Below are 10,361 nucleotides of genomic sequence, written 5' to 3'. Positions count from 1 at the left end.
TTCTTCCTTCCTTAAACCACCCTGCCATCAGCCTTGGGATTAGAAGGGCCGAGCAGAAAGACACTTTGCAGGTCTCAGGGTTGTGCCTGGACTCCGGCAGATAACTAATGCTCTGTTCTTACTCCTCAATGGTCTCACCCCCACACACACACACCTCACCGCAAGCTCCACCCACTCAGCCAGTACTCAGTTTCCCCTCCTGTACCACCTAGTCTCAAATATCCTGCACCCTTTCTCTACAGTTGAGAACCTGATTCAGGAGGGGACGGGAATGCATATAGAAGATTGGCATTGAATCTAATCCTCAACACGCCCTGAAAAGAAGCAGGCCATTTTCTATAGGAGCAAACTGAGGCCCAGAGAGGGACCATGAGCAAGGATGTCAAAGGCAGCATTCACCTGGCTCTGGATCCTGCCAGAAGGGCTGGGGGTGGGTCCTTCAGGATATGCCAGGATGGCAGACCCCTACCTCCCATGCTCACTCCTGTCCCTGATATGAAAATAGTGAGGGAGGCAAAGCTTTGTCCTGACCCCCATTCCTCACTCGCTACCCGCCCAAATACCCAAGTAGATACTATTTTAAAAGCTAATAAGGTTAGGGCACCTGGGTGGCTCAGTTGGTTGGGCGACTGCCTTCAGCTCGAGTCCTGGAGTCCCGGGATCGAGTCCCACGTCGGGCTCCCTGCTCAGCGGGGAGTCTGCTTCTCCCTCTGACCCTCCCCCCTCCTGCTCTCTCTCTCTCTCATTCTCTCTCTCTCTCTCTCTCAAATAAATAAATAAAAATCTTTTAAAAAAATAAAATAAAAAATAAAAGCTAATAAGGTTATAAAAGATTGAGTTACCGTGTGACCTTGGGCAGATTACTTAACTTCTCTGATCCTCAAGAGTCCATTGCAGAATATAATGATAGAAACTTCCTAGGGTACTAACAAGGGAGACAATAGGTACATATAACATTCTTTTTTAAAAAAATATTTTATTTATTTATTTGAGAGAGAGAGGCAGAGATAGTGAGAGAAAGAGAGAGAGAGGGAGAAGGAGGCTCCCCACTGAGCAGAGAGCCCAACGTGGGGCTCAATCCCAGGACCCTCAGATCATGACCCAAGCCAAAGGCAGACACTTAACCAACCGAGCCACCTAGGCGCCCTACATAAAACAGCACAGTAGGGTAGGAGAGAAGTCCTCCATACATGCTAGATGTTATTATATTGATGTTATTACTACTGTTTGGGCCATACCCCCGATCCTGTTCCTGGCCAGGGCAGCAATGAAACCCACATTTCAAAGAAGAAAAGTTCACACACACACTCAATGCATTTTTTACTTCATTGGCAGACCCCCATAAGTTGCTTGGCAAAAGGGTTTTCAGAGTATGTCAAGACCAGCTCCATCTTAGCAATAAAACAACATGAAAATCAACAAATATTTGGCACTTGCCTCAGAACAAATTTGTTCCGGGGTAAGTAGTAACATCAGCTCTGGATTTCTGAATTCCACCTTTGAATGCAAATTTAGTCCCTCTGTGTAGCAGGGATTATCATCCCTGATGGACAGGATGATGGTGCAGAGACCCAGAGAAGGCATATAACTTACCAAAGACACAGCGAGTGAATGGATGGACCTGAATTCGAGTTATGTTGGCGAGGCTGCAAATTTATATATTTTGAGCAGATAATTCTTGTCACCATAAGCAGGGGTTGCTTCTGGGATGGAGAAACAGAGGGGGTGGGGAGCAGGGTCAGAGACCTTCTGTTCACTGTCTTTGATCTTTTGAATTTTGCATCATGAGTTTTTTTTTTAAGTCATCTCTACGGCCAACATGGGGCTTGAACTCACGATCCCGAGATCAAGAGTCACATGCTCTCCTGACTGAGCTGGCCAGGCACCCCGATGCATATATTATTTATAATGAAATTTAAAATAAAGTCGCATTTCTTAGCTTTTGTGCTTCAGAGAATACCAGCGAGAAAGTGAAAGAAAAACCCACGGAGGGAGAGAGAATATTTGCAAATCATAGCTATAAAGGTCTGCTCTCGGAATACGTAAAGAAATTTTAAAGCTAGCAATAAAAACAAAATAACCAATTGTTTGAAATGGGCAAAGGATTTTAATGGACATCTCTCCAAAAAAGATATACCAAAAAAAAAAAAAAAGATACCTTTAAAAAAAGTTGCGCAACATCATTAGTCATTAGGGAAATGCAAATCAAAACCACGATGAGACACCACCTCACCCCCACTGGTATGGGCTGCATTAAAAAGGCAGACAATAGCAAGTGTTGGTGAGGATGGGGAGAGACTGGAGCCCTCCTGTCCCACTAGTGGGAAAGCACGATGATGCCACTGCCATGGGGGATAGGCCGGCACTTCTTCCCAAAGTTAAACAGAGTGACCATCTCACCTGGCAAGGTGTGTGCACCCAAGACAAATGACATCTGGTCCACATCGAAACATGGAGGTGCACATCCATAGCACCATTATTCATAACAGCCCCAAACTAAAAACAGTCCAAATGTCCATCACCTGATAGATGAATGCACACAACGCATCCGTCCACGCACTGGATATCAGCCCCAAACAGGAGCGAGGCACCCACACGTGCTGCCCTGGGGACGGACCCCGAGCCCACAACACTTGGGGGGGGACCCAGACACAGAAGGCCACGCAGCGTGTGAGGCCACGGGGGTGACACGTCCAGAGCAGGCTCATCCACGGACGGGAAGGGGGCTCTCGGGGGTATGTGTGGTGGGGTGATTGCTAATGGGGACACGTTTCCTTTAGAAGTGATAAAAATGTTCCAAGATTAGATTGTGGTGATGGTTGTACAACTTTTGAGTACACTGAAAACCACTGAATCATACACTTTAAAGAGTGAATGTTTTGGTACGTGGATGACATAAATTTTTAAAAAGCAAAGCAACACCCATATTCACAGCAGCATTTTTCACAACAGCTGAAATGTAGACACGACCCAAATGTCCATCAACAAAGGAATGGATAAACAAGATGCGGCTCATTCATATGCTGGAATATTACTTGGCCTGAAAAAGGAAGGACATCTGACACCTGCCATGACGTGGAGGGACCCTGAGGACACTGGGCTCAGTGAGAGAAGCCAGACCCAGAAGGACACATCCCGCAGGACCCCACTCCCAGGAGGTCCCCAGAGGGGTCCCGTCCACAGAGACAGAGAGGAGAAGGTGGGAGCCAGGGCTGGGCCAAGGGGTGGGGAGTCCGTGTTTAGGAAGATGGAAAGTTCTGGAGATGGAGGGTGGGGGTGGGCTGCAGGACAGTGTGAGTGTGCTTCATGCCATTGACTTATACAGGTGAAAATGGTTGAAATGGTCAATTTTCTGCCATATATATTTTATCACAATAAAAAAGTAAAAAGAGGGGCACCTGGGTGGCTCAGTTGGTTAAGCGACTGCCTTCGGCTCAGGTCATGATCCTGGAGTCCCGGGATCGAGTCCCGCATTGGGCTCCCTGCTCAGCGGGGGGTCTGCTTCTCCCTCTGACCGGCTTCCCTCTCGTGCTGTCTCTCATTCTCTCTCTCAAATAAATAAATAAAATCTTTAAAAAAAAAAAAAAAAAAAGTAAAAAGAAAAATAAGTCGACCTGAAGGAGGATATGAGGGTGGCCATGTTCTATCTGGTTCCAATGTCCCAGTGGATGGCACGTCCCATTAGTATATAAGTGTGGTTGTTTAGGAATAAGATCAAATTTTTTTCTTCCAAAAAATTAGAATTAAAAAATGGAGAGGTGCCCCCAAAACAGCGTGAGGGGAAGATGTTAGCATTACTTTAAGCAGATGACTGCCCACCTTTATGCTCCCTCTGTCACACCCATGGCCGAGTGAGAACACCCGGCAGGGCGTGAGCGGCCCGCTGGGGACCTGGGGTGCGCATCCGGGGAGCACAGACAGAGACAGCGGTAGCAGAATGAAGAATGGATCTACTTTGAATGTCAAGTCGAGAAGATTGGATGCTGCGTCAGATGTCGGGGGGATGGGAAGCAAAGAACCCAAAGGGCTTCTGGGGGCCACAACACATTGGTTTGGGAAGACAGCAAGCGTGAGGCGTGAGCCATGACTCCATTTTTCTTCTTCACAATGGAGATGTGTCCATTAGATGTCGAGAGGCAGTGGACAGATGAATCAGGAGTGTCGGAGAGAGGGTGGGCTTGGCACTGGGGGTGGAGGGGTTGGTCTTCCCCAACTCGACGGCTGCATGGCATCCCCCAAGGGAGCGTGGACAGAGAGGGCATCCCCGGGCACCCCAGTGCTGGAGTCCAGCAAAGGGGGCAGAGAAGGAGGCCTGTGGGAACCTAGAAGACGATTGGGTCACGGCCAGCAGTTTCCAGCAAACAGTCCTGGCCGCTCACTGCCTAATCCTCGGGGCTCAGGATACGGTCCTGCAGAGCGGCGCCCACTAAACACCTGCTTAAAGAACAAACATTTGTCTTTAAGCTTGCAGACAAGAAAAATGGCGAGCATCAGGAACCCTCATGCAATCACTAGGGACGAGTCACACCAAAGCAGGTCTTCATTCGCTTGTTAGATCAAACCATAGAAGGAGACAGGCAGAGGGTACCCCAAATTCCAGCAAAGTCAGGAGCTGGACGGTGCCCGGGAGTGAGGAAGAATGTGGCGAGGGTATGCTGATCAGCAAACAGACTGGGGTACACACGGCCCATTCCCGGACCTGCCTGTGTGTATGTGTGTGCATACATTTCTTTTTACTCTTGATCTCAGTGTTACATAAATAATATATACACAATTATTTTTTTAAAAGGCTCCTGATCTCTTTCTTCTTCTTTTTTTTTTTTTAATTTATTTGACAGAGAGATTGACAGAAGAGCACAAGCAGAGGGAGTGGCAGAGGGAGAGGGAGAAGCAGGCTCTGCACTGAGCAGGGAGCCCGATGCGGGACTCGATCCCAGGACCCTGAGATCATGACCTGAGCCGAAGGCAGACGCTTAACCATCTGAGCCACCCAGGCGCCCTGATCTCTTTCTTCTATCTTTAGAACTGGCAGTATGACATTCTTCCAAGATCTCTGACCCTCCTACCCTCCTCTTGTAATGGACCCTATAAAATATATCAGCTGCTTTCCTAGGGTTGCTGTCGTAGGCTCCCCAGACTGGGTAGCACAGACCAGCTGAAAGACAGTCTATCAGTTCTGGGGCCTGAAGTCCCTAGTCGAGGTGTCGAGGTATTGGCGGGGCCACGCTCCCTCCCAAGACCCCAGGTCCTGGCCTCTCTCCTAGCTTCCAGGAACCTCACAGACCCATGGCCTGGTCCCAGGATCGCTTCCCAGCGCCCTCCCTCTGTGTGGGTCTGTCTCTCCATGTCCAGATGTCCCCTTCTTATAAAGACAGCAGTCATGGGGTGCCTGGTGGCTCAGTCGTTGGGCGTCTGCCTTCGGCTCAGGTCATGATCCCAGGGTCCCGGGATCGAGCCCCGCATCGGGCTCCCTGCTCCACGGGAGGCCTGCTTCTCCCTCTCCCACTCCCACTGCTTGTGTTCCCTCTCTCACTGTATCTCTCTCTGTCAAATAAATAAAATCTTTAAAAAAAAAAAAAAAAGACAGCAGTCATATTGGATTAGGGGCCCACCCTCCTCCAGCATGACCTCATGTTAACTAATTATATCAACTTCAATAACCGTATCTCCAAAGAAGGTCACGTTCTAAGGTGCTGGAGGTTAGGACTGGAACATGACGTTTGTGTGTGTGCGCACGGATGTGTGCACGCACTTGTCCACATATAAACACATCTACCTATCTACCTGGCTATCTATCCATCATCTGTCGTTTATACCTTGACTCGAGTGAAGATGCCGAGGTGCTGAAGGCGAGCTTATCAACCGTTCGGGAGCCACGTCTGGCTGAACAGAGCTACGTCTGGATTCGAGGTAGACCACGAAAAAACACCCGAATGGACACCAGGCTTCCTGGAGGGGCCGTAAAGATTCTGTGCATGCTCTCAAAGGCCAGCTGGCTGCATGGGGACCGAGGTCCAGTCTGGGAAGATGAGAAAGTTCTGGAGACGGGTGGTGAGTGTGGCCGCTCCCCAGGGTGAGTATTCGAGGCCTCTGAACGGCACACCTAGAAAGGGTTAAAATGGTAACTGTTACGCAATGTATAATTTACTACAATTATTTTTTAAAAGGGGGGAAAAGTCAGTTGGCTAACTGCAAGGCGGGGTCCTGGATGGGGTCAAGAAACAGAAAAAGGGCCTTAGTGGAAAAACGGGCGTAGTCCAAATCCACAACAGAGTTTTACTGATGGGGGTTTATGGATGTTGGTTCCCAGCTGTGAAAATAAAGGCGGGGGTGTATGATGTTGGCTTTGGGGGAAGCCGGGTGAAAGGTGTATGGGAAGTCTCTCTAGAATCTTCGCAGGTTTTCTATAAAATTCTAAAAGTTTCCTAAGAGGGACGCCTGGGTGGCTCAGTCGGTGAAGCGTCTGCCTTCGGCTCAGGTCATGATCCCACCAGGGTCCTGGAATCGAGCCCCGCCTCGGGCTCCCTGCTCAGCAGAAGCCTGCTTCTCCCTCTCCCACTCCCCATGCTCGTGCTTCCTTTCTCTCTCTGTCTCAAATAAATGAGTAAAATCTTTTAAAAAAAAATAAAAAATAAAACTTTTCTAAAATGAAGCTAACAGCCAAAGACAGCAAAACTCAAGGCTACATGGGTGTATACATTTGTCAGACCCATCAAACTATATACTTAATATCTGTGCATTTTACTGTATGTAGCCTATATCTAAATTTTTAAAAAGATTTTATTTATTTATCTCAGAGAGAGAGCACAAGCAGGGGGAGTGGTAGGCAGAAGGAGATGGAGAAGCAGGCTCCCCGCTGAGCAAGGAGCCCGACGCAGGACTCGATCCCACGACCCTGGGACCATGACTTGAGCCGAAAGCAGATGCTTCACCGACTGAGCCACCCCGGTGCCCGTAGCCTATACCTTAATTTAGAGATACCCGGCAAAAGTCACCTGATGGAAAACGTCCATCAGATTGGCCCAGAGAGTCCACATTTTAAAAATGTATCTAGGGCGCCTGGGTGGCTCAGTTGGTTAAGCGACTGCCTTCGGCTCAGGTCATGATCCTGGAGTCCCGGCATCGAGTCCCGCATCGGGCTCCCTGCTCGGCGGGGAGTCTGCTCCTCCCTCTGACCCTCCTCTCTCTCTCATTCTCTCTCTCAAATAAATAAATAAAATCTTAAAAATAAATAAATAAAAAATAAAGATGTATCTAAAGGAAATATTTTGGGTTGCGCTTCAAGACGTAGCTGCAAGGATGTTCAACTGAGCGTTGTTTATAAAAGCAAGACACAGGAGATGATGCAAATGTCCTGTGGCAGGAGTTTTGGGTAATGAAATACGCAGGGGTGATATTTAGAATATTTGGCCACCTGATAAAGCCTGAGCACTGAGTGGACAAGTACCTGAGAGGGGGATGTCAGACCAGCTCTTGGTCGCAGCTGAGCCTCTGCCTGCCGTCCGGCACACTGCACGGGGCGCTCTAGCTCCGGGCTGGCAGATGCGCACAACCTCAGGAGAATTTCCTGGAAGCCTTGTGGAGAGCCCTTCCATCAGACTCATCAGGTCCAGCTCCAAATCGCCAACAGGGCTGCTGAGGCCTAAGTCAGAGAATCCAGAGCGAAGTTTAATTCCTAAAATTATGTTGGTGTTTGCATACCATGTTCGTAGTCGCCAAAAGGTGCAAGCAACCTAAAGGTGTCCATCCATGGATGAAGGATACACACAGTGCAGTCCATCCACGCGTGAGAACACACTCCAGCCTTAGAAAGGAAGGGACCCTGACACCTGCCACGACGTGCAGGGACCCCGAGGACACTGGGCTCAGTGAGAGGAGCCAGACCCAGAAGGACACATCCCGCAGGACCCCACTCCCAGGAGGTCCCCAGAGGGGTCCCGTCCACAGAGACAGAGAGGAGAGGGTGGGAGCCGGGGCTGGGGCAGGGGGTGGGGAGTCTGTGCTTCACAGGGACAGAGTCTCCGTGTGGGGAGATGGAACTTTCTGGAGACGGAGGGTGGGGGTGGCTGCAGGACCGTGTGAGGGTGCTTCATGCCGCTGAGCTGTGCGCTTAGAGATGGTTACGGTGGTGACTTATGTGTATCTTACACAATAAAAATATCGAGAGTTCTGGGCGCCTGGGTGGCTCAGTTGGTTGAGCGACTGCCTTCGGCTCAGGTCATGATCCCGGAGTCCCTGGATCGAGTCCCGCATCGGGCTCCCTGCTCGGCGGGGAGTTTGCTTCTCCCTCTGACCCTCCCCCCTCTCATGCTCTCTATCTCATTCTCTCTCTCAAATAAATATTTAAAAATATATATATATAAAGAGTTCTGATCTGGTTTTTTGTTTGTTTGTTTTTTAAAGACTAAAAAGAAGGAAAGCAAAGAATATCAGGGTCCAACTCTGCAGAGGCCAGCCTTTTTGATCTGGCAAGTAAGGACATTAGTAAACAAGAAGGGGCACTGCCCCCCGTCCCCCCCAGACTCTGAGTCCCACTGGGGCCACAGTGCTGAATTTGTGGGCCGCTACATTGCAGGCCATGGGTGCCCAAGAAACCCGGGATTGTGTGCGGGCACGAGGAAGGCTGGGGGCCGCCAGGAGCCCCTCCGCGCTGCCCCCCTGCAGGTGAAGCCTCCTCCCACTCGGACTCCTCCCAGCTCCCCGGGCTCCACCCGAACCCGCTCCCGGGCAGAGCTCACATTTAACCAGCACGCCCAGGGTGGCCAAACCAGGTGCGCAGGTATGAAGGAGCATACCTGCCTGGCAAATCATTGCCACTCAGAGCGCCCGGAAGCCTCTCGTAGGACAGCCCCCGAGTATCACAGGAGTCCTGCAGCCTCCGGATCCACAGTGGCTGGGGAGAAGCCCAGCCTCCGGGTGCCTCGGGGGCTAGGGCAGCACCCCCCCCACCCCCGTAGGCTGTTTAGACTTGGCCCACAAGGTGGAGGAAGAGGGTTTTTTTCTGGCACGGCTTGCGGTGCCTTACTGCACCCGCCGCTCAGTATTCCTATCTGTGCAATGGGCCTTGCAGCTCGCCACTCCCGGAGGACGCCTCCCTCTGGCCTCTCTCCCCGCCTGCGCCCTGGTCTCCTGGACGCCCCTGCACTCCCAGGCTGGACGAGGACCCCAGGGCCTCTCAGAACCTGGACAGAGGGCTGCAAGGCCGGGGGCCAGCCTGCCTGCCTTTGGGGCCTGGCTCAGAGCTCTGTCTCTGCCAGTCTCTCCCTGGCCTGGCCCCACGTTGTAAGAATTTGCTGAGGGCCGTGGGTCACATGAGAGAGGCTGATTCCTCCCCCCCCCCGCCCCCCCCCTTACAAAGGGTGATGTCTGGGGACATCAGTGGTTGTGACACTAGGGGGTACTCCTGGCATCGAGCGGTTGGGGCTGGGGATGCTGCTGAACCCCCCACTCCATGTGCTCAGGACAGGCCCCCCCCTCCCCGAGAAGGATCAGGCCCCAGATGGCCACAGTGCCGATGGGGAGAAAGTCTGGCCTGGGTCTAACTTCAATCCTGCCTGCTGCCAAGCATGCCCCTTGCTTCTCCCTCTCTGTGCTCTGCAGGGAAGGAAAACTTGCCCCATGGCTCAGGACAACCCAGGACTTGAGCCATCCCGCTGCCCACTGCCCCGGCCGCCCTAGGCAGCCGGTCTCCACTCAGGGCCTCAGCTTTCCATCTGGGCAATGGGCCTGAAGCTGGATAACGAGGGAAGCCTCAGAGATGGTCCCCGGGGGTCGGCTTCGCCTGCGGGACCCCAAAAGGACCAGGCCAGTCCTGGCCCTGTGCCCCCAGCCCGGCCAGAGACGGAGAGCAGAGGAGACCAGACCGCGGGGGTGGGGGGGTGGGGGACGGGAGAACACTCCTGCATTTCTGGTCCGAGTTCTTTCTTTTTTTAAAATCACCGCAGTTGAAGGAGCGACTCCTCCCTCCGTCCTGCGCCTGCCACGTGGGCCGCCCGGCAGCCGCCCCTGTCCCCCGGCCCTCCCTGGGCTGGGCCGGCAGCAGGAGCTTTGGTTTCACTTTGTTGCCACCGGTTTCACTTTCGGGCAGGAGAAGAAAAGAGAGAGGCAGAGCGAGGGATGGAGAGCGCACAGGAGGCTCCGCCAGCCACAGGGTCAGCCGCCTCGGCCACCGCAGTCCCATCCCGGGGGGGGGGCGGGGGGGGGCTGCCTCCTGACCTTCCTCCTGGCCTGGGGATTCTCGTCTCTTTCAGAGTCAAGGTCAAGGGGTCAAGGTCAAGTTCGCTAAGTGACTGTGGGCGGGGCAGGGCACCTCCTCCCTCTGGGCTCCTTTCCCCAAACCCACCCCCTTGAAAGTGGGGCTG

The 10,361-nt window shown here is 52.1% G+C and overlaps 1 long non-coding RNA gene across 1 annotated transcript in view; it reads left to right on the top strand.

Annotated features, from left to right (window-relative positions):
* The first annotated feature begins 10,087 nt into the window (after positions 1-10,087).
* LOC118004883 overlaps positions 10,088-10,361 on the top strand; it is a 4,777-nt gene continuing 4,503 nt past the window's right edge. The window contains exon 1 of the long non-coding RNA XR_004677735.1: positions 10,088-10,151. This is a non-coding gene — a long non-coding RNA (uncharacterized LOC118004883). The remainder of the gene's footprint in view (positions 10,152-10,361) is intronic.

This window comes from Mirounga leonina, unplaced genomic scaffold, assembly GCF_011800145.1.
Source record: "Mirounga leonina isolate KUSES-001 unplaced genomic scaffold, KU_Mleo_1.0 Mir_94, whole genome shotgun sequence".
NCBI lineage: Eukaryota > Metazoa > Chordata > Mammalia > Carnivora > Phocidae > Mirounga > Mirounga leonina.
This window is presented reverse-complemented; position numbering and strand designations above follow the sequence as displayed.